This window comes from Pristiophorus japonicus, chromosome 9, assembly GCF_044704955.1.
Source record: "Pristiophorus japonicus isolate sPriJap1 chromosome 9, sPriJap1.hap1, whole genome shotgun sequence".
Classification (NCBI taxonomy): Eukaryota; Metazoa; Chordata; class Chondrichthyes; family Pristiophoridae; genus Pristiophorus; species Pristiophorus japonicus.
This window is the reverse complement of record NC_091985.1, coordinates 228,224,215-228,249,161: the sequence shown is the minus strand read 5'-3', so window position 1 is coordinate 228,249,161 and position 24,947 is coordinate 228,224,215. Positions and strand designations below refer to the sequence as shown.

At 45.7% G+C, this 24,947-nt stretch overlaps 1 pseudogene; it reads right to left on the bottom strand.

Moving 5' to 3' along the window:
* Positions 1-12,723: 12,723 nt before the first annotated feature.
* The window catches only part of LOC139274186 (zinc finger protein 585A-like), a 108,037-nt pseudogene continuing 95,813 nt past the window's right edge, over positions 12,724-24,947 (bottom strand).

Genomic DNA, 24,947 nt, shown 5'->3' with positions numbered 1-24,947 from the left:
GATGGGAGGAAAAGCAATGTGTGAGGAGGACACAAAAATTCTGCAAAAGGACATAGACAGGCTAAGTGAGTGAGCAAGAATTTGGCAGATGGAGTATAATATTGGAAAGTGTGAGGTCATGCACTTTGGCAGAAAAAAATCAAAGAGCAAGTTATTATTTCAATGGCGAAAGATTGCAAAGTGCTGCAGCACAGGGGACCTGGGGGTAATTGTGCATGAAACACAAAAGGTTAGTATGCAGGTACAGCAAATTACCAGGGAGGCCAATGGAATCTTGGCCTTTATTGCAAAGGGGATGGAGTATGCGATTGTTGTACAGGGTATTGGTGAGGCCACACCTGGAAGTTTTGGTTTCCATATTTAAGAAAGGATATACTTGCTTTGAAGGCAGTTCAGAGAAGGTTCACAAGGTTGATTCCGGAATGAGGGGTTGACTTATGAGGAAAGGTTGAGTAGGTTGGGCCTCTACTTATTGGAATTCAGAAGAATGAAATGTGATCTTATCGAAACATATAAGATTATGAGGGGGCTTGACAAGGTGAATGCAGAGAGGATGTTTCCACTGCTAGGGGAGATTAGAACTAGAGGGCTTAATCTTAGAATAAGAGGCCGCCCATTTAATACTGAGTTGAGGAGAAATTTCTTCTCTGAGGGTTGTGGATCTGTGGAATTTGCTGCCTCAGAGAGCTGTGGAAGCTGGAACATTGAACAAATTTAAGACAGAAACAGATAGTTTCTTAAACGATAAGGGAATAAGAGGTTATGGGACAGGGAAGTAGACCTGAGTCCATGATCGTATTAAATGGCGGAGCAGGCTCGAGGGGCCGTATATCCTACATTTGCTCCTATTTCTTATGTTCTAATTACATTAGTTATTTCAGTATTACCTTCACCTGGAATGTGTTGTAAATGTCTATGATTCGAAGACTAAAAGGCCATTCCGTCCATCGTGTAGATGCTAATTTAAAACACCTAACACCACAATATAGATCTTGGCAAAAAACATATCTATACAGAACAAAATGTAAATCAACTATCTCGCCCCCTTTCCCAGATCGCTGCTCTCTCTGTGAGGCGGTGGGTGGCTCTGAGAAGAGCCTTTGTGTTGTGCTTGGGGGAAAGGTCGCGTTGTTCAGCCGCCGAATCCATAGAGAGTGCGGCCCTGCCGTTTCAGAGCGTACACCACATCCATGGCTGTGACCGTCTTGCGCTTGGCGTGCTCAGTGTAGGTGACCGCATCCCTGATCACATTCTCCAGGAAAACCTTCAGCACCCCGCGGGTCTCCTCGTAGATCTGGCCCGAGATCCGCTTGACACCGCCACGGCGAGCCAGGCGGCGGATGGCTGGTTTGGTGATGCCCTGGATGTTATCACGGAGCACTTTACGATGCCGTTTGGCTCCGCCTTTACCCAGTACTTTGCCTCCTTTACCTCTTCCAGTCATGATCATTCTTTACTAAAATCGCCGCTGAATGTTAGTCTCTCGCCTTACCCATTGTCTGTTGAGCCCACCAATGAAACGAGGGCAGAAATTCCTGTCAACAGTCACACCTCGAATTATTTTTAATTTCAAAAACCCCGCCAATAATTTTTTCAAGTGCGGATTATGTTAATAAATTCACCATTAGCCAAAGATTTACAACCAGGTTTGACTTCCTTTTATTTTATTCCATATTTCCCTTACAAATTCCAGGCTGTTACAATCAGGATTAAATGCGCGTTCACTTTCAAACTGTCTGTAACGGACGGCAATCAATCCCCACTGACTCTGTAACGGGACACATTCCAGCCCAAACTGTGTAAAAGTTGGGAATCACAAATCATGGAGCGATCCTCCGCACAGGCGGGAGTGAGACCAGAACTGGGAGTCCTTCTGTGAAAAGAGGAGAGGGACAGAGTGCTCAAACTGCCCCCGTTCTGGTCTCTGTAAGAACTCCCATTCTGGGTTGTTACACTGCGGGAAGTCTCGGGTTAATAAACGGATTGACCCGTAACAGGAATTGAAGAATAAACTTGAAAAGGGCTTGCGAGAGAATGAGGTGACTGAAATCTGAGTCTCATCCCCTGAACAAGCTCTTAATTCCTCGGCAGGCGCTGTAAATGGGAAAGAGCGACGAGGAACCGTGTTTGTAGCTTGAATGGCGGGAAATTCAACAGCGGTCCGAACTTCGAACTAGACAGTGAAGCTGCTTATGAGAATTCAAAACTAAATCCACAGCTGGAACTGCAAAGGTTCTCAAACACACTTGTTAAGGAAATAATTACAGTAAATTGAGTCTAAAGGGTCTTTCAGAGAGGTTGTGGGTGGCTCTTAAAAGAGCCGCTGTGTTTCTGGTTCTGTCAGGACAGCGTGGAGTTTTACTTGGAGCTGGTGTACTTGGTCACCGCCTTTGTCTCTTCCGATACGGCGTGCTTGGCCAACTCCCCGGGTAGCAGCAGACGCACGGCGGTCTGGATCTCACCGGAGCTAATGGTGTCAGATTCTGGTATGTGAGTGTGTATTTTATTCTGTACCTGTCAGTCCCTATTATTTGAGTGTAGTGTTTAGTCTGTACCCGTTGGTCTCTGGTATGTGAGTGTGGGTTTAATCTGCACCGCCAGCTGCTATGTGAGTGTGGATTTTATTCTGTACCTCTCGGTTCTGGTATATGAGTGTGAGTTTAATATCTACCTGTCAGTTTTTGGTATGTAAGTGTGATCTTTAATCTGTACCTATCAATTTCTGGTATATAAATGTGGGCTTTATTCTGTACCTGTCAGTTTTCGTTATATGACTGTATTTTATTATGTACCTGTCAATCTCTGTTATATGACTGTGGGGTTAATCTGTACCTGCCAGTTTCTGGTATGTGAGTGTAAGTTTTATTCTGTACCTGCCAGTTTCTGGTTTGTGAGTGTAAGTTTTATCCTGTACCTGTCAGTTTCTGGAATATGAGTTTAGGTTTTAATATGTACCTGTACAGGCCCTGAGCCCAATTTGAAATAAGGATTAAGTAAAGATGAGCATTTGACCAGGGGAGCCTGACGGGTCGTACTAACTACTTTGGATCAAACACATACACTCTCTGTACCGTGGAAGGCTGCAGCAAAGGTCGACCGTGTATCAAACCACACAGAATTCTAGCTGATTATTAAAGGACTAAAATACCGCTCTTTCAAGACTTTTTTCTTTTTAAAGGTGAGTGCTGGGCAGGATCGGATAATTTAAGTGCAAGGTCGGAGGAGAACTCGAATTGTGTTGCGTGGAGTTCATGTCTTGGTGTGGAACTCTGCAGGAAGATTATGTTGCAGAGTGGAGCAGTTTTACTTCCAGCTCTGCCCTGCTTTAATGCTGCCTCTGATGCACTAATTGCGACCAGACTGGTGCTGCCAGATGCTTTCAATGCAACTATTTTTACTCCTGTCTCTCTACACCCCACCCCCCTCCCCCCACGTCCTGCAAGGGCTGGTTTGCAAATTGTTGCGTTTTAAGCTTTCTGTTGTCTTCTACAATACAGAGGATCAGTTTAAACGAGTCTTGTGTGTGTGGGGTTAAATGTCTGAGACTGTTAATTCTGTTTCTAACTGAGCTCAGTTTAAAAGCAGCACTTGAAAGCAAGCCACAGGAGTTGGGTGCATTTCGGCTGTTTTTGAAGTTTTATGTGGGAGGCGATAGTGCTGGCTACAAAACAAATACATATATTTTTAGACTTTTCAATGTGTAATACGGTGAATTGAAAGATTCCTTTAGCAGTTTCACCAGATGAAGTCTGGACAGTGGCCAAAGTGGAATAAAACCAATCTTGTTCACTTAAGGGTTTTATGTAGCAGGTTTTGTTTTTACGGTGTCATGTCGAGCTGTGTGTAATAAGACTCCTTTTTATAAAGTTTTTAAAAAACTCCACGGCGCTTCGCAATCCACCCACTGCCCACATCCCGTGGAGTCGTTTTTAATGGGACACAGGAAACTAATGAAAGGTAAAACGCAGAATCTTTAGTTAATCATTGTCGCTCCTGGGAACAGACTGATTTCTGGCCGCGCGTTCTGCTCTGAAACCAGTTAATGTACAGCTGGGAAAGCGCAGCCGGTAAACAGAATGGGTGACCAGGGCCGCCAGTGTCACCAGTGGAATTAATTCTGGTCTGGGCTCCTCCGAACTTCTTGTCTTCAAACATTTGCTCCTCTGAATTTTCCTGAGCTGCAAAAATCCGCCCCCCCCCCCCCCCCCACGTCCTCTACACCCTTTCCTCCTCCTCCGGTGTGTCAAAATTCAGCTCCCCACTCGCTCTTTCCCATGACCTTAAAACTGTGTCTCTCCTCACCTCCCTCCAGTCCTCCCTTCCTCGGTCGGTCTCTGGGCTTTTAAACTTTGGAATGACCACTTCTGATTCATCGCTTCTCCTCTCCCTCATTTCTGTCCTTTCGGATGGGACGGATAGAGTGGTCATTATCACATTGCTGTTTGTGGGAGCTTGCTTTGCGCAAATTCGCTGCCGCCTTTCCTACCTTACAAAAGTCACTGCACTTCAAAAGTACTTCATTGGCTGTGAAGCGCTTTGGGATGTCCTGAGGTCATGAAAGGCGCTATAGAAATGCAAGTCTCTCTTCTTTTGAGGTGACTGGCACTGTGAGCGTTACCTCTTGATCTTTGGATTTTTCAATTCATTTTGATCGAATTTTTATTTGTGGCAAGACGAAGAAGTTAATCATTAATCGGGGCAGCGCTGCATCCTGCTGCTTGTGTGTTGGAAATGAAGAATCTCTAGCACAGAAACAGCCCACTCACCCGCCTGATCAATGCTGGTGTTTATAATCCACACTAGCCCTCTCTCACTCTAATTGCCTCTTCCCACCCTGCCCTAGTTTCCCTCTCCCGCATGAATGCATCAAGCCTCCCCTTCAATGCATCAATGCTCTCTGCTTCATCACTCCCCGTGGCAGCAAGTCCCACATTCTCACCACTCTCTGTAAAGAACTTCCTCCCAAATCTATTACTGGCTATCTTATATTTATGCCCCCTTGTTCTGGACTTGTCCACAAGTGAAAAACGTTTCTCCACACCCACCACACCCACTCCTTCATAATGTTAAAGACCTCTGTCAGATCTCCTCTTAGGCCCAGAAGAGGCGAGGGCCCAGGGGCAGCACGGGCCAGCCCACACTGCGATATGTGTGCGCACTAGGTCCGTGCAGCAGAGCTGGTCTCCAGTCGTCTTGGTTAATCCTTGCCACTGGACCAAGACCTAGCTCTGCCAAGCCCGTGTGGTGGCTGGTGTGCAACGGCCACCACACGTTAAAAAAATCCACGCACAGGCACCTTCCACCCTTCAACATGTAGTTCGGGACCTGGAATATTAGGTCCTTCATTGAAACACCTGTGAATTCATCCCTTTTTGGCTGGAAGTAAGTCATCCTCGTTTCGAGGGACTGCCTATGATGGATGCGAGTGTGGGCTGTAATCTGTACATATCAGATTCTAATATGCGAGTGGGTATTATATTCTGTACCTGTCAATCTCTGGTATGTGATTGTGGGTTTAATCTGTACCTGTCAGTTTCTGTTATTGAGTGTGGTGTTTATTCTGTACCCGTTAGTCTCTGGTATGAGAGTGTCGGGTTAATCTACACCTGTCAGCTGCTATGTGAGTGTGGATTTTAATCTGTACCTCTCGGTTCTGGTATATGAGTGTGGGTTTAATATCTACCTGTCAGTTTTTGGTATGTGAATGTGAGGTTTAATCTATATGTGTCAGTTTCTGGTATGTGGGTGTGGTCTTTAATCTGTACTTATCAATTTCTGGTATATGACTGTGGGCTTTATTCTGTACCTGTCAGTTTCTGTTATATGACTGTATATTTTATTATGTAACTGTCAATCTCTGTTATATGACGGTGGGGTTCATCTTTACCTGTCAGTTTCTGGTATGTGACTGTAGGTTTTATCCTGTACCTGTCAGTGTGTGGTATGAGTGTGGGGTGTAATCTGTACATATCAGATTCTAATATACGAGTGGGTATTATATTCTGTGCCTATCAATCTCTGGTATGTGAGTTTGAGTTTTAATCTGTACCTGTCAGTTTCTGGTATGTGAGTGTGTGCTTTAAATCGAACCTGTCAGTTTCTGGAATATGTAATGTGTATTTTATTCGGTACCTGTCAGTTTCTGGTATATGAGTGTGGAGTTTAATCTGCACCTATCAATTTTTAGTTTATGATTGTGGGCTTTAATCTGTACCGGTCAGTTTCTGGTATGAGAGTATGGGTATATCCTGTACCTGTTAGTTTCTGGTATGTGAAAGTGGGTTTTAATCTGTACCTATTAGTTTCTGGTATATGAATGTGGGTGATATTTTGTACCTGTCAGTTTCTGGTATGTGAGAGTGGTTTTTAAGATGTACCTTTCAGTCTCTGATATGAGAGTAGGGATTAATCTGTACCTGTCAGTTTCTGGTATATGTGTGGGGTTTAATCTGTAACCATCAGTTTCTGGTAAAAAGTGTGTGGTTTAATCTGTACCTGTCAGTTTCCGGTCTGAGTGTGGGTTTTAATCTAGACCTATCAGTTTCTGGTGTGCAAGTGTGAATTTTATTCTATATATTTCAGTATCTGGTCTATGAAAGTGATATGTTTCAATGGTGAAACAGCATAAGAACATAAGAAATAGGAGCAGGAGTAGGCCATATGGCCCCTCGAGCCTGCTCCGCCATTTAATACGATCATGGCTGATCTGATCATGGACTCAGGTCCACTTCCCTGCCTGCTCCCCATAACCCTTTATTCCATTATCAGTTAAGAAACTATCTATCTCAGTCTTAAATTTCTTCAATGTCCCAGCTTCCACAGCTCTCTGAGGCAGCAAATTCCACAGATTTACAACCCTGTGAGAAGAAATTCCTCCTCATCTCAGTTTTTAATGGGCGGCCCTTATTCTAAAATTATGTCCCCTAGTTCTAGTCTCCCCTATCAGTATTCTCTGATCCTACTGCTCCATGTGGCTGTAAGATTCACAATGTAACTCAGCCACTTCGGATCACCGTTGGACTGACAGCTTCCGCTGCCTGTGACAATAGGATTGAGGCCAGTCCTGTGTCTCTGTGCTTTGAGTGATAATGTACTTCCTGTGTGCGAGAAGGAGCTGCCTGCACTTTTCCTTGTGTTCCGGGTGGAGGAAATATCACATTTATTCTGGCTTGTTGAAGTATTTTGCTTTGAGAATAATACCAGAACAATATTAGTTATGATATGGACAGCTGATGGGGAAAATATAAAATAAAGTTGTAATGTTTATAATAAAGTAAAGTATCTGGAGAGAGGAAACTGTGATACAAACAGTGTCCTTGTCTGACCTCACTGCAGTGCAGCGACATTCAGATTTTCCACACCAGCTGTGTAGGACGGTTCGAGAGAAAGTTATCAGCATCCAGACACAACTCAAACCCAGCACTGGTCCATGAATGGGATCACCCGATTGATACAGTCGAGGTTTATATCTTCCACTCCCACAGGACTACCTGTAAAATTCTGAATCGCTTTCTGGATTATAACCACAGCTACCTGGGCTGTACAACAATTGTTCTCAGTCTATAGGAACTGAGTTAAGGGCCTGTGCAGTTAACAGAATGTCACAGAGCCCGGATCCTGATTTATCTGAGGGAGCGACAATGTATCTCTCAATCACCTTCAACACGGTTCTGGAGAACTCAACGCACCCAAAACAAAATTACCGAATTTGAAATGTCCATTTTCACACTTCTGTCCTGGTGTCTGCAATAGATGCACTTTGTGACACTCCTCACATTCTCACTGTCAGGCTGTGTTTCCACTGTTCAATGTTCAAGAATAACAGATACTGTGAGATTGGAACTGAATCAGGCACATTCACTACTGATTTGGTGAACAAAAGCAGCAATGATTTGAAAGACTGCGGTGATTAACTTTCTCTGTTACCTTACACTGTACACACACAGCCCAGGATATCTCCGCTCCCTTCCCCCAATCACTCCATGTTCCCGAATTACTTCCTGCTCCACTCTGCCTCTTACAAGCAGCCCCCGATACCCCGACACAAAGCCCATCTGTGGACACAGTCCCAATGTGATGAGCTGCTGTAAGGAGGCTGCTGTTTGCTCCCTTACTCTGGCCCGGGATATCTCCGCTCCCTGATGAGTTCAACGATCATCAGCCCAGCACAGAGGAAACGGCAGCCGCTGGGGGGGGGGGGGGGGGGGGTGCTCGCCTGTGCCTTTCCCGTCGGTTTAAACACTGGCGGGGAGAGGGTACGGGGGAGGAGCAGGCAAGTATTTCAATGCTGGAGCGTGAAGCCTGGAGGCAGATCTGGAAGCTCAGAGGCCGCTGTCTCTGCCCAACCTTTCACCCTGATTCTGGCTCCTCCTTGCCTCTCGCACGCTCTGCCTTTCTTAACCAGATCCGGGCTGGCTTCATAAACTCTCGCCATCCAGATGTGTTTATCATTCAGTTTATGTTCCTGTGAAGAATCATCATGTCTGGAAGACGTAAAGGAGGCAAAGGACTGGGCAAAGGTGGAGAAGTGGGGGAATCATTCATCATCTCAGTCTCTGTTACAGTATGTGAGTGTGGCTTTCATTCCTTTTCTGTCTGTCACTGGTACCGTGTGGTATGTTGGGTATCATTCTGAATCTGTCATTCTCTGATACGGTAAGTGTGTATGAAATTAATTCTGTATCTGTCAGTCACTGAGATGGGGTGCAAGTCTGAGATTCATTCTGTATCTTTCAGTGTGATAATGTGTTTGTAGACAATCAATGTGGGGAATCAACCTCGTGAACCTTCTCTGAACTGCCTCCAATGCAGAGACCAAAACTGTACGCAGTACTCCAGGTGTGGTGTTACCAATACCCGGTACAGTTGTAGCAGGTCTTCCCTACTTTTATACTCCAGCCCCCTTGCAATAAAGGCCAACATTACATTTGCCGCCTTAATTACTTGCTGTACCTGCATGCTAACTTTTTGTGTTTCATGTACAAGGACCCGTAGATCCCTCTGTACTGCAGCATTTTCTAATCTCTCCCCAATTTAAATAATAATTTGCTTTTATATTCTTCCCACCAAAGTGGATAACCTCACATTTTCCCACATTATATTCCATCTCCCAAATTTTTGCTCACTCACTCAGCCTGTCTATATCCCTTTGTAGATTCTTTGCGTCCTCCTCACAACTTGCTTTCCCACCTATCTTTGTATCATCAGCAAATTAAGCTACATTACACTTGGTCCCTTCATCCAAGTCATTAATATAGATTGTAAATAGTTGAGCTCCCAGCACTGATCCCTGTGGCACCCCATTAGGTAGTTTGCCAACCTGAAAATGACCCATTTATCCCGACTCTCTGTTTTCTGTTAGTTAGCCAATCCTCTATCCATGCTAATATATTACCCCCAACCCGGTGAGCTTTTATCTTGCGCAGTAACCTTTTATGTGGCACCTTATCAAATGCCTACTCGAAATCTAAATACACGACATCTACTGGTTCCCCTTTATTCACTTTACTCGTTACATCTTCACAGAACACCAACAAATTTGTCAAACATAATTTCCCTTTCATAAAACCATGTTGACTCTGCTTGCCTGTACCATGATTTTCTAAATGTCCTGCTGCTACTTCCTCAATAATGGACACCAGCATTTTCCCAATAACTAATGTTAGGCTAACAGTTTCCTGCTTTCTGTCTCCCTCATTTCTTAAATAGGGGAATTACATTTGCTGTTTTCCAATCCTCTGGGACCTCTCCAGGATCCAGGGATTTTTGGTAATTACAACCAATGCAGCCACCATCTCTGTAGCCACTTCTTTTAATACCATAGGATGCAGGTCATTAGGTCCAGGGAACTTGTCCACCTTGTCCCTCTCCTCATAGCCCCTTGATTATCCATTATTGGGATGCTTTTAGTGTTTTCTACAGTGAAAACTGATACAAAATATTTGTTCAAATTCTCTGCCATTTCCATTTCCCATTAATTCCCCAGTCTCATCCTCTAAGGGACCAACTTAGCTACTCTCTTCCTTTTTATATACCTGTAGAATCTCTTACTGTCTCTTTTTATAGTTCTTGCTAGTTTATTCCCAATCTATCTCCTTTCCTTTTTTTTAGTTGTTCTTTGCTCTTTTCTAAAAAGTTCCCAATCTTCTGGCCTTCCACTAATCGTCGCAACATTGTATGCCTTTGTTTTCAATCTGATACCATCCTTTACTTCTTAGTTAGCCATGGCTGGTTCATTCTTCTTAAGAGTCTTTCTTTCTCACTGGAATACATCTTTGCTGCGAGTTATAAAATATCTCCTTAAATGTTTGCCACTGCTTATCTACCATCTTACTCTTCCTTTGTAATTGCCTTTAAGTTCAGAGACCCAAGTTTCTCAGCCTCAAACCGAATTTGGAATTATACCATGTTATGATCACTCTTCCCAAGAGGATCCTTTATTATGAGATCATTAATTAATCCAGTCACATTACACATTACCAGATCTAAAATAGTCTGCTTCCTCGTTGGTTCCACATTGTATTGTTCGAAGAAAACATCCAAATACACTCTTTGAACTCTTCCTCAAGGCCAATTTGATTTGTTCAATCAAAATGAAGATAAAATTCACCCATGATTATTGCAGTATTTCTTACAAGCCTCCATTTTTTATTGATTTATATGCTGCCCTGCTGTGTAGTCACCGTTAGTGGGCCTACGTACTACTCCCACCAGTGATTTCTTTCCCTTATTAATTCTTATCTCCACCCAAACTGATTCTACATCTTGATCTTCTGAGAAGAAAAGGCTGAAGTGTTTACAACCATCTTGAGCTAAAAATGCCAAGAGGATGATCCATTTCGGACTCCTCCTAAGGAAGCCAGTCTTCAACCAATTCGATTCACTCCATGTCAAGAAATGGCTGAATGCATTGGATACAGCAAAGGCTATGGGCTCCGACAACATACCTGCTGTTGTGCTCAAGACTTGTGCTCCAGAACTAGCCGCGTATCTAGCCAAGCTGTTCCAATACAGCTACAACACTGGCATTTATCAGACGATGTGGCAAACTGCCCAGGTGTGTCCTGTCCACAAAAAGCAGGACAAATCCAATCTGGCCAATTACTGCTCCATCAGTCTATTCTCAATCATCAGCAAAGTGACGGAAGGTGTCGCCAACAGTGCTATCAAGCGGCATTTACTCACCAATAACCTGCTCACCGATACCCAGTTTGGGTTCCGCCAGGAGCACTCGGCTCCAGACCTCATCACAGCCTTGGTCCAAACATGGACAAAAGAGCTGAATTCCAGAGGTGAGGTGAGAGTGACTTCCCTCAACATCAAGGCAGCATTTGACCGAGTGTGGCATCAAGGAGCCCTAGTAAAACTGAAGTCAATTGGAATCAGGGGGAAAACTCTCCACTGGCTGGAGTCATACCTAGCACAAAGGAAGATGGTTGTGGTGGTTGGAAGTCAATTATCACAGCCCCAGGACATCGCTGCAGGAGTTCCTCAGGGCAGTGTCCTAGGCCCCAACCATCTTCAGTTGCTTCATCAATGACCTTCCTTTCTTCATAAGGTCAGAAATGGGGATGTTCGCTGATGACTGCAAAGTGTTCAGTTCCATTCGCAACTCCTCAGATAATGGAGCAGTTCATGCCCGCATACAGCAAGACCTGGACAACATTCAGGCTTGGGCTGATAAGTGGCAAGTAACATTCACGACACAAAAGTGCCAGGCAATGACTATCTCCAACAAGCAAGAGTCTAACCACCGCCCCATAACATTCAATGGCATTACCATAGCCGAATCCCCTACCATCAACATCCTTGGGGTTACCATTGACCAGAAACTTAACTGGACCAGCCACATAAATACTGTGGCAACAAAAGTCAGAGGCTGGGTATTTTGTGGCGAGTGTCTCACCTCCCGATTCCCCAAAGCCTTTCCACCATGTACAAGGCACAAGTCAGGAGTGTGATGGAATATTCTGCACTTGCCTGGATGAATGCAGCTCCAACAACACCCAAGAAGCTTGACACCATCCAGGACAAAGCAGCCCACTTGATTGGCACCCCATCCACCACCTTAAACATTCACTCCTTCCATCATCGACGTACCGTGGCTGCAGTGTTTACCATGTACAAGATGCACTGCAGCAACACGCCAAGGCTTCTTTGGCAGCACCTCCCAAACCCACAACCTCTACCACCTAGAAGGACAAGGGCAGCAGGCGCATGGGAACACCATCACCTCCACGTTCCCCTCCAATTCACACACCATGCTGATTTGGAAGCATATCGCCATTCCTTCATTATCGCTGGGCCAAAATCCTGGAACTCCCTCCCTACAGTACTGTGGGAGTATCATCACCAGACGGACTGCAGCAGTTCAAGAAGGTGGCTCACCATCATCTTGTCAAGGGCAATTATGGATGGGCAATAAATGCTAGCCTTACCAGCAACGCCCACATCACATGAACGAATAAAAAAAAAACAAACAGAACCATCTAACCTCTCAAGTCGACGTAAAAGATTCCATGATGTTATTTCGAAGCGATCTCTCCGATGTCCTGGCTAACATTTATCCCTCAACCAACATCACTAAAACAGAGGCTGTGAAAAACATTTTATAAATACAAGTCTTCCTTTAACAAAAGAGAAAAGGCTCAAAAATGGAACAGTCGGTAACAGGACATCAATTAGTCTCCTCTTGGAGAAATCCAGGAATCGACTCACTGTATGTAGGAAACAAAGCTGATTTAATTGACAGTTGTTTGACAGAGGGTGCAGAAAAGATTTACGAGAATGATTCCAGGGATGAGGGACTTCAGTTACATGGATAGACTGGTGAAGCTGGGGTTGTTCTTCTTAGAACAGAGAAGGTTGAGAGGAGATTTGGTCGAGGTGCTCTAAAATCATGAGGGGTCTGGACAGCGTAGGGAGAAAATATTCCCATTGGTGGAAGGGTGGAGAACCAGAGGACACAGATTCAAGGTGATTGGCAAAAGAACCAAAGGCGACATGAGAAAAAAAGTTTTTTTAAGCAGCGAGTGGTTAGGATCTGGAATGCACGGCCTGAAAGGGTGGTGGAGGCAGATTCAATCGTAGCTTTCAAAAAGGGAATTGGATAAAAGTACCTGAAATAAAACATTTGCAGGTCTACGGGGAAAGGGCGGGGAGTGGGACTAGCTGAAGTGCTCTTGCAGAGAGCCGGCACGGGCTCGACAGTCTGAAAGGCCTTCTTCTGTGCTGTAACCATTCTATGATATCCAAAAAATTAAACTCCAGTCCAGTTATAGGGATTAATTACAACAAACCCCAACTGTCTGACTGAACATGGTTCAGTCCTGGATATGATTAACGGCAACAATATCAGCAGAGTTCAACCGCTGCAGTCACTTGTGAACTCGCTGGTGTCTCAGCAGGTTGGATGACTGAGTGAATCCCTTCCCACACTCAGAGCAGGTGAACGGTCTCTCCCCAGTGTGAATGCGTTGGTGTATTAGCAGGTGGGATGATCGAGTGAAGCCCTTCCCACACACGGAGCAGGTGAACGGTCTCTCCCCAGTGTGAATTCGCTGGTGTGTCAGCAGGTTGGATAAACAAGTGAAGCCGTTACCACACTCGGAGCAGATGAATGGCCTCTCCCCAGTGTGAGTGCATTGGTGTATCCGCAGGTTGGATGACTGAGTGAAGCCGTTCCCACACAAGGGACAGGTAAACGGCCTCTCCCCATTGTAAACACGCTGGTGTTCAGTGAGGTCAGATGAACGAGTGAATCCCTTCCCATACACGGAGCAGGTGAATGGCCTCTCCCCAGTGTGTTCGCTCGTGTACCAGCAGGTTGGATGAACGAGTGAATCCCTTCCCACACAAGGGGCAGGTGAATGGCCTCTCTCCGTTGTGACAGCGTCGATGAGTTTCCAGCGCAGAGGGACAATTGAATCCCTTCCCACAGTCCCCACATTTCCACGGTTTCTCCGTGGTGCGGGTGTCCTTGTGTCTATCCAGGTTGGACGATCAGTTGAAGTCTCGTCCACACACACAACACGTGTACGGTTTCTCCCGGCCGTGAACGGTGCGATGTTTTTTCAGGCTGTGCAACTGGTTAAAGCTCTTTCCACAGGCAGTGCACTGGAACACTCTCACTCGGGTGTCTGTGTCTCAGTGCTTTTCCAGTCACACGAAGTTTAAAATCTTTTCCCACAGACAGAACAGACAAACGTTTATCCTTCCACATTCAAAGGCCGATGATATACAGGTGAATTGAGTAACTCTGTCAGATCTTCAAATGATTGGTTTGAGTTTCCCGTCTGCAAATCCTCCTTTTCTAATATCCTGTAAAAGGAGTTTACAAAAGTCAGCACTGGAAGTGCAGGGTAGAAATTGAGGACAGACAATCCTAATTTCTATGGAACATTCTTTCCTCTCTTGTTCCCCAAAGCTGTAAATTCCCGTCCCACACACTCTCCCTCCACCCTGTGCTGAAATCCAAACTCATCGCACCACCTCCATCATTTCTTTCTTCCATCTGCAGTTTTCTCACTCCCTCTTCTCTGGTTGGGTTCAGTTCTACATCCCGTCTGTGCAGATTGAGAATAAACGAGGAAATTATTTTCTCTCATGGTCACTGGGACCCTAAAGCCCCACCCGCCCTCTGCTCCTGTACCAAGATGACCACGCATCTCGATCCTGATCCTGTCAAAGAATTCGGCTAGTTACCCCGAGCGGTCAGGTCTATCACCGCGGGTCAAACATGGGTCCTACGGGCTCGTATTTGGGGTCTGAGGCCTACACCAGGTGTTTATGGAGCTGCCCATCCCACCCAGGGATCCAATTCCTCCGCTGAGCCCACAAGCTCCTACCGACTCGTGGAACGTCTCTACCGCCTCAGACCTACTCCACCACTGGCACTGCACCTGCTCAGAGCACAGCCCGGTCCCACGTCTGGGCTCCTGTTGTTATTGATAGAGCACTTTACCCCTGCGCGGGGTATTGTGGTTACAGAAGTAAACGTCGCAACATTTGGTAGTGAAATGGATTGACTCAGGACAGACAGCAGGGATTATTGCAGGAAATAACACAGTGCAGTGAGAAAGGAAATGCAGTGGATGTTGTGTAGATGGATTGTCAAAAGGTGTTTGATAAGGAGCCGGACAGGAGGCTTGTTGATGAAATTAAGGCTCATGGTATTAAAGGGAGTGGGGCCGTGTGGAGAGGAAGTTGGGTAAAGGGCAGAAAACAGAGAGTAGTGGTTAATGGATGTTCTTCAGACTGGAGGGATATAAACAGTGGTGTCCCCCAGGGTCAGTGTTGGGACCATTGCTCTTAATATAGAGACAGGATCTGGGATAGGGAATAAGCACATAAGAATTAGAAGCAGGAGTAGTCCATTTGGCCCCTCGAGCCTGCTCCACCATTCAATAAGATCATATTGATTCATCAATTGATCCACCGCTACGAAAAACAATAAGAATAAAACCGGACGGACCACCCGGCATCAACCTCCGCACCGGCTACGGACACGACAACGGCACACCCAGCCCAGTCTTTCTCACCAACATCTGGGGACTGGTGCCAAAATTGGGAGAGATGTCCCAGACTAGTCGAGCAACAGCTTGACATCGTCATACTCACAGAATCATACCTTTCAGCCAATGTCCCAGACTCCTCCATCACCATCCCTGGGTATGTCCTGTCCCACCGGTGGTGGTACAGTAGTATACAGTCGGGAGGGTGTGGCCCTGGGAGTCCTCAACATTGACTCCGGACCCCATTAAGTCTCGTGGCTTCAGGTTAAGCATGGACAAGGAAACCTCCTGCTGATTACCACCTACCGCCCTCCCTCAGCTGATGAATCAGTACTCCTCCATGTTGAACACCACTTGGAAGAAGCACTGAGGGTAGCAAGGTGCACAGAATATACTCTGGGTGGGGGACTTTAATGTCCATCAAGACTGGCTCGGTAGCACCACTACTGACCGAGCTGGCCGAGTGCTGAAGGACATAGCTGCCAGACTGGGCCTGCAGCAGGTGGTGAGAGAACCAACACGAGGGGAAAACCCTACTTGCACCCATCCCTTCGGAAAGGGCACGAGAGTGGGAGCAGCGGTAAGCCTACAAAGGGCGTGAGTCAGCCGAGCAGACAGCCGAAACAGCACCAAGTGACCTGGGAGGGTAAGAAGTAAAAAGATTCAAAGTGTGACATCATAGGAAAGCAGGGAAGTGATTGGTTGGTCAGTTTTTCTTTCTTTTCTTGGCCATTGGGTTTAAATTAAGAGCTGGGATTAAAAATCTAAACTTTCAAAACGTGAAAACTTAACTAAATACATTCGAGATGGCAGGGCAGGTGATGTGTTACTGCTGCTGCATGTGGGGGCTGGTTGACCCCATTGAGGTCCACGGCGACCACATCTGCAGTAAGTGTTGGCTGCTCGAGGAACTTCGGCTCCACGTTGATGAGCTGGAGTCCGAGCTGCAGATACTGCGGCACATCAGGGAGGGGGAGAGTTACCTGGACCCTGTGTTCCAGGAGGCAGTCACACCCCTTAGATTCATTCATTCAACTTTGGTCCGTGGTCAGGGACAGGAGGGTGTGACTACGAGCGAGGCAGCTGTGGGGACCCAGGAGGTAGTGATGGAGGAGCCTCAGCCCTTGCAATTGTCCAACAGGTACGAGATTCTTGTTCCCTGTTTGGACGAGGGCAGGGACTGCAGGGAGGATGAGCAAACTGATCACAGCGCCATGGTACAGGAGGCCATTCAAGTGGGGGGAGTAAAAAGAAATGTTGTAGTGGGAGGAAACAGTATAGTTTCGGAGATAGATACTGTTCTCTGCAGCCGAGTGCGTGAGTCCCGAAGGCTGTGATGCCTGCGCGGTGCCAAGGTTAAGGACATCTCCTCTGGGCTGAAGAGGAATTGGAGTAGGAGGGGGAAGATCCAGTTGTCGTGGTCCACGTAGGTACCAATGACATAGGTAGAACAAAGAAAGGGGTTCTGCTGAAGGGTTTTGAGCAGCTAGGGGCTAAATTAAAAAGCAGAACCACAAAGGCAATAATCTCTGGATTACTACCTGAGCCACGAGCAAATATATTTCGGTGAGAAGGAAAGACTTTAAGCGACGGGAGAACTATCCGCGGTTAATGAAGGAAGTAAAGGACGGTATCAAATTGAAAACAATGGCATACAAAGTGGCCAAGATTAGTGGGAGACCAGAGCATTGGCAAATGTTTTTAAAAACAGCAAATGATGACTAAAGAAATAATAAAGAGAGGGAAGGTAGATTATGAGAGTAAACTAGCAAGCAATATAAAAAGAGATTCTACATGTATGTAAAAAGGATAGGGTAGCTAAAGTAAACATTGGTCCTTAGAGGATGAGACTGGGGAATTAATAATGGGGAACGTGGAAATGGCAGAGACTTTGAACAAATATTTTGTATCAGTCTTCACTGTAGAAGACACTAAAAACACCCCAATAATAGATAATCAAGGGGCTATAGAGAGGGAGGAACTTAAAGCAATCACTAAAGAAAAAGGACTCTAGTAAAATAATGGGATGAAAGGTGGAAAAGTCCCCTGGACCTGATGGCTTACAATCTTGGGTCTTAATACACAGTAATGCTCCCTCTACACTGTCCCATCAAACAATGCCAGAGCAGATACAGCACAGGTTAGATACAGAGTAAAAATCCCCCTGCACTCCCATATCAAACACTCCCAGGGGAGGTACAGCACAGATTAGATACAGAGTAAAGCTTCCTCTACACCGGCCAACAAACATTCCAAGGGCAGGTAAAGCATGGGTTAGGCAGAGGGTAAAGCTTCCTCTATACTCCCCTATCAAACAATGCCAGGGCAGGTACAGCACGGGTTAGATGTAGAACAAATCTCCCTCCAAACTGCCCCATCAAACATTCCTAGGGCAGGTACAGCCCAGATTAGATATAGCGGAAAGCTCCCAGAACACTGTCCCATCAAACACTCACAAGGCAGGTACAGCAAGGATTAGATACAGAGCAAATCTCCCTCACCACTGTCCCATCAAAACCTCAAAGGATGGATATAGAACATAAGAAACAGGAGCAGGAGTAGGCCATTTGGCCCCTCGAGCCTGCTCTGCCATTCAATAAGATCATGCCTGATCTGATCCGGGCCTCAACTGCACTTCCCCTACCGCTCCCCATAACCCTGGACTCCCTTATCCTTCAAAAATCTGTCTATCCTCACATTAAATACATTCAATGACCCAGCCTCCACAGCTCTCTGAGGTAGAGAATTCCAAAGATTTATGACCCTCAGATAAGAAATTCCTCCTCATTTCAGTTTAAAACAGGTGACCTCTTATTCTGAAACTATGCCCCCAGTTCTAGATTCCCCCAAGAGGGGAAACATCCTCTCTGTATCTACCCTGTCAAGCCCCCTTAAAATCTTATACGTTTCAATAAGATCACCTCTAAGTCTTCTAAACTCCAATGTGTGCAGGCCCAACCTGCTTTACCTTCCTTCATATGACAATCCCTTCATCTCAGGAATCAACCTCGTGAACCTTCTCTGAACTGGCTCCAGTGCAAGTATACCCCTCCTTAAATAAGGAGACCAAAACTGTACGCAGTTCTCCAGGTGTGGTCTTACCAACGACCTGTACAGTTCTTACTTTTATACTCCATCCCCCTTGCAATAAAAGGACAACATTCCATTTGTCTTCCTAATTACTTGCTGTACCTGCATGCTAAATGTTTGTGTTTAATGTACAAGGACCCCCAGATCCCTCTGTACCACCGCATTTTGTAATCTCTCCCCATTTAAATAATAATTAGCTTTTTTATTTTTCCTACCAAAGTGGATAACCTCACATTTTCCCACATTATACTCCATCTGCCAATTTTTTGCCCACTCACTTAGCCTCTCTATATCCCTTTGTAGATTCTTTGCGTCCTCCTCACAACTTCCTAGGTTAGCACAGGTTCAGTGCACGGTAAATCTCCGTCTACATTAGCCCATCAAACACGCCCAGGACAGGTACAGCATGGATTAGATACATTGTAAAGTTGCCTCTACACTGTCACATCAAATACTCTCAGGGCAGGTCCAGCACGGGTTAGGTACCAATTAAAGCTCCCTCTAACTGTCCCATCAAACATTGCCAGAGAAGGTGCAGCACGGGTGAGATACAGAGCAAAGCTCCCTCTGCACTGTCCCAAAAACACTGCCAAGGCAGGTATAGCCCGTGTTAGATACAGAATAAACCTCTATCTACACTGTCCCATCCAAAACTCCCAGGGCAGGTATAGCATGGGCCAGATACAGAGTAAAGCTTCCTCTTCACTGCCCCATCAAACACTCGCAGGGCATGTATAGCATGGGTCAGATACAGAGTATAGTTCCCTCTACACTGTCCCATCAAACACTCCCAGAGCAGGTACAGCAGGGGTCAGAAACAGAGTAAGGCTTCGTCTACACTGTCCCATCAAATATTTGCAGGGCAGGTACAGCACGGATTAAATAGAATAAACCTCCCTCTATATTGTCCCACCAGACACTCCCAAGGGCAGGTACAGTACTGGTTGGATACAGAGTAAATCTCCCTCTACACTGTCCCATACAATACTCCCAGGGCAGGTACAGCAAGGATTAGAAACAGAGTAAACCTCATTCTACACTGTCCCATCAAACACAACTAGGGCAGGTAGAGTACTGGTTAGATACAGAGGAAAGCTTCCCCTACACCAACCCATCAAAGCTCACAGGACAGGTAGAGCATGGGTTAGATACAGAGCAAAGCTCCCTCTGCAGTGTCCCATCAATCACTCACAAGGCAGGTACAGCACAGGTTATGCAGAGAGTAAAGTTCTCTCTACACTGTTCCATCAGACACTACCAGGGCAGGTACAGCACTGATTAGATATAGCGTAAAGCTCTCTGTACACTGTCCGGTCAAAAACTCCCGGGCATGTACAGCATGGGTTAGATACAGAGTAATACTCCCTCTACACTGTCCCATCAAACATTCCCAGGGCAGGTACAGCATGGGTTAGATACAGAGTAATCCTCACTCTACACTGTCGCATCAAATACTCCCAAGGACAGATAAGGAATATAAGAAATAGGAGCAGAGTCGGCCATTTGGCCTCTCGAGTCTGCTCCGCCATTCAATAAGATCATGGCTGATCAGATCCAGGCCTCAACTCCACTTCCCCACCCACTCCCCATATCCTTGACTCCCTTATCTTTCAAAAATCTGTCTATTCCCACCTTAAATACATTCAATGACCCAGCCCCCACAGCTCTCTGAGGTAATGAATTCCAAAGATTCACAACCCTCAGAGAAGAAATTGCTCCTGATTTCCCTTTTAAATGAGTGACCCCTTATTCTCAAACTATGCCCCCTAGTGTTAGATTCCCCCACGTGGGGAAACATCCTCTCTGTATCTACCCCGTCAAGCCCCATCCGAATCTTATACGTTTCAATAAGATCACCTCTACGTCTTCTAAACTCCAATGAATACAGGCCCAACCTGCTTTACCTTCCTTCATATGACAACCCCTTCATCTCAGCAATCAACCTCGTGAACCTTCTCTGAACTGCCTCCAGTGCAAGTATATCCTTCCTGAAATAAGGAGACCAAAACTGTACGCAGTACTCCAGTTGTGTCTTACTAATGCCATGTACAGTTGGAGCAGGACTTCCCTACTTTTATACTGCAACTCCCTTGCAATAAAGGCCAACATTCCATTTGCCTTCCTAATTAATTGCAGTAACTGCATGCTGAATGTTTGTGTTTCATGTACAAGGACCCCCAGATCCCTCTGTACCACTGTATTTTGTAATCTCTCACAATTTAAATAATAATTTGCTTTTTTATTATTCCTACTAATGTGGATAGCCTCACATTTTCCCACATTATACTCCATCTGCCAAAACTTTGCCCACTCACTTAGCCTATCTATATTAGTTTATAGATTCTTTGCATCCTCCTCACAACTTGCTAGGTTAGCACAGGTTAGATACAGAGTAAACCTCTCTCTACATTATCCCATCAAACACTCCCAATGTAGGTACAACATGGGTTAGGTGCAGAGTAAAGCTCCCTCTGCGCTGTCCCAGAAACACTCCCAAGGCAGGTACAGCATGGGTTAGATACAGAGCAAAGCTCCCTCTGCACTGTCCCATCAAACACTCGCACAGCAGGTACAGCACGGGTTAGATACAGAGTAAAGCTCCCTCTACACCGTCCCATCAAACACTCGCACAGCAGGTACAGCACGGGTTAGATACAGAGTAAAGCTTCCTCTACGCTGTCCCATCAAACACTCACAGGGCAGGTATAGCACGGATTGGATGCAGCATAAAGTTTCCTCTACACTGTCCCATCAAATACTTCCAAGGTGGATACAGTACACGTTAGATGCAGCATAAAGCCCAATTTATACTGTCCCGTCAAACACTCCCATGGCAGGTACAGCACGGGTTAGATACAGAGTAAACCTCCATCTACACTGTCCTATCAGACACTCCCAGGGCAGGTACAGCTTTGGATAAATACAGAGTAAAACTCCCTCCACACTATCCCATCAAACAATGCCTGGGCAGGCACAGCACAGATTAGATACAGAGTTGCCCATGTAGTGGCTGGCGTGCAACGGCCACCATACGTTTAAAAAAGCCACGCACAGGCATCTTCCACCCTTCAGCATATAGTTCAGGACCTGGAATATTAGGTCCTTCATTGAAACACCTGTGAACTCATCCTTTTTTGGTGTGGAAGCAAGTCATCCTTGTTTGCAGATGACACTAAGCTGGGTGGCAGTGTGAGCTGTGAGGAGGATGCCAAGAAGCTGCAGGGTGACTTGGACAGGTTAGGTGAGTGGGAAAATGCATGGCAGATGCAGTATAATGTGGATAAATGTGAGGTTATCCACTTTGGTGGCAAAAATAGGAAGGCAGAATATTATCTAAATGGTGACAGATTAGGAAAAGGGGAGGTGCAACAAGACCTGGGTGTCATGGTACATCAGTCATTGAAAGTTGGTATACAGGTACAGCAGGCGGTGAAGGCGGCATATGGTATGTTGGCCTTCATAGCTAGGGGATTTGAGTATAGGAGCAGGGAGGTCTTACTGCAATTGTACAGGGCCTTGGTGAGGCCTCACCTGGAATATTATGTACAGTTTTGGTCTCCTAATCTGAGGAAGGACATTCTTGCTATTGAGGGAGTGCAGCGAAGGTTCACCAGACTGATTCCCTGGGATGACAGGACTGACATATGAAGAAAGACTGGATCGACTCGGCTTATATTCACTGGAATTTAGAAGAATGAGAGGGGATCTAACAGAAAAATATAACATTCTGACGGGATTGGACAGGTTAGATGCAGGAAGAATGTTCCCGATATTGGGGAAGTCCAGAACCAGGGGTCACAGTCTAAGGATAAAGGGTAAGCCATTTAGGACCGAGCTGAGGAGAAACTTCTTCACTCAGAGAATTGTAAACCTGTGGAATTCTCCACCACAAAACATTGTTGAGACCAGTTCGTTAGATATATTCAAAAGGGAGTTCGATGTGACCTTTATGGCTAAGGGATCAAGGGGTATGGAGAGAAAGCAGGAATGGGGTACTGAAGTTGCATGATCAGCCATGATCATATTGAATGGTGGTGCAGGCTAGAAGGGTCGAATGGCCTACTCCTGCACCTATTTTCTATGTTTCAAGGGACTGCCAATGATGATGATGAGATACAGAGTAAACCTCCCTCTACACTGTCCCATCAGATTCAACTCGGGCAGATAGAGTACAAGTTAGATTCAGATGAAAGCTTCCCCTACAGCGACCCATCAAAGCTCACAGGGCAGGCAGAGCACGGGTTAGATACAGAACAAAGCTCCCTCTACACTGTCCCAACAAACAATCCCAGAACAGGTACAGCATGGGGTTCGGTAAAGAGGGAAGCTCCCTTTATACTGTCCCATCAAGCACTCCCAGGACAGGGACAGCACGAATTAGATACACAGTAAATCTGTGCCAGAGGAAACTGTATCCCAGTGAGAGTCAGTGTCAGAGGAAATTGTACCCCAGTGAGAGTCAATGCTAGAGGAAACTGTACCCCAGTGAGAGTCAGTGCCAGAGGAAACTGTACCCCAGTGAGAGTCAGTGTCAGAGGAAACTGTACCCCAGTGAGAGTCAATGCTAGAGGAAACTGTACCCCAGTGAGAGTCAGTGCCAGAGGAAACATGCAACAGAGCCTGGTGTCCAGTCGTCTTGGATCCCCTTGCCAAGCCCGTGTGGTAGCTAATGTGCAAGGGCCACCTCACGTTAAAATAATTCACGCTGTTAGCAATACAAAACAATCCTCTTCCTCTGCAATTATCAATCTATTGAAATTCCCCATGCCTGTAGTTTTGTTATTACAATTCAAAATATCTTCAGTTATCAGCTACAAATTGCATTTGTATCGCGCCTTAAACATAGTAAAATGTCCCAAGGCGCTTCACAGGACCGTTATCAAACAGAATTTGACACCCAGTCACATAGGAAATATTAGCACAGGATTAAAAGCTTGTTTAAAAGGGTAGTTATTAAGGAGCATTTTGAAGGTGGAGGGGTTTAGGGAGGGAATTCCAGAGCTTATGGCCTCGGCAGCTGAAGGTACGGCCAACAATATTGGAGGGGTGAAAATTAGGGCTGCTCAAGAGGCCAGAGTTGGAGGAATACAAAGATCTCTGAAGGTTGTAGGGCTGGAGGAGGTTACAGCAATAGGGAGGGGCAAGGTCCTGGATGGATTTCAAAACAAGGATGGAGCAGGAGCCAATGTAGTTCAGTGAGCACAGGGGTGATGGGTGAATGGAAATTGGTACAAGTTGGGATGAGAGGGCTGAGGACAGATTGAGTAGAATAGGCCTATATTCTCTGGAGTTTAGAAGAATGGAAGGTGATATCATTGAAACATAGAATTGACACGGGCTGGATAGTCTCGAGCTAGGGGTTCTAGTATTAGGATAAGAGATCGGCCATTTAAGACTGAGATGAGATATTTCTTCACTTAAGAGTTGTGAATCTTTGAAATTCTGTATTGAATAGAGATCTTACTGAATGGTGGGGCAGACGGGAGGGGCCGTATGGCCTACTCCTGCTGCTATTTCTTGTGTTCTTGTGTGCTTGCGGAGCGTGCGAGGCCGATCAGGAGAGCAATGGAATAGTCCAATGTAGTGGTAACAGAGACAGGGATGAGGGTTTGAGCAGATGAGCTGAGGAAGGGGCAGAGACCGGCGATGTTATGGAGCTGGAAGTAAACGTACTTGGTGATTGAGGGAATATGGATTCGTAAACTCATCTCGGGGTCAAGTACGACGCCAATCAATAAATTGCAACCCTCCATATCTGTGTTTCAGTTTATTAGAATACTATATACCTCGAGTGATCAATGCTTCAATAGTAGTACTTATCAATAGATTTTCTGTTAATTCCAAATGTTCATGAATGAATAATTGATTCTGTCAGTGATAGGCTGTGCTGGTATTTCAGATTGGTCTGTGCATCGTGATCAATGAATTGACTATGATGCTTCCAGTTCAATCTTTCCAATGGCTTTCTCACCAGATGGGAAATATTTGAACATTGAGATCTGATGGTGTCGGTGTGAGTTCAGTCCCACCTAATGTAGAGACGGGTCCATCTGCTGGGCTCTGCCTCAAACTGGAGTCACCTCTTAGATCAAAGTCCTTTACTCTAAAACACACACAAGATTCACTGTGACTGTGTTTAGAGACAGAAACTGATCTCACTTCACATCCCATTGCACGGCCTCATGCTGGATAATTGTGCTCGGTGGTCAGTCTCTCCCAGTCTCATTTCCTGTCTTACCTTGTAACCTGTGTGTACTGTCTACAGGACCGGTGTGTATCTGAGTAAATGACACTTCTCTTACCTTTCTCCCCAGTCGATCTATTGAAGCACTTTCAATCGGAAAG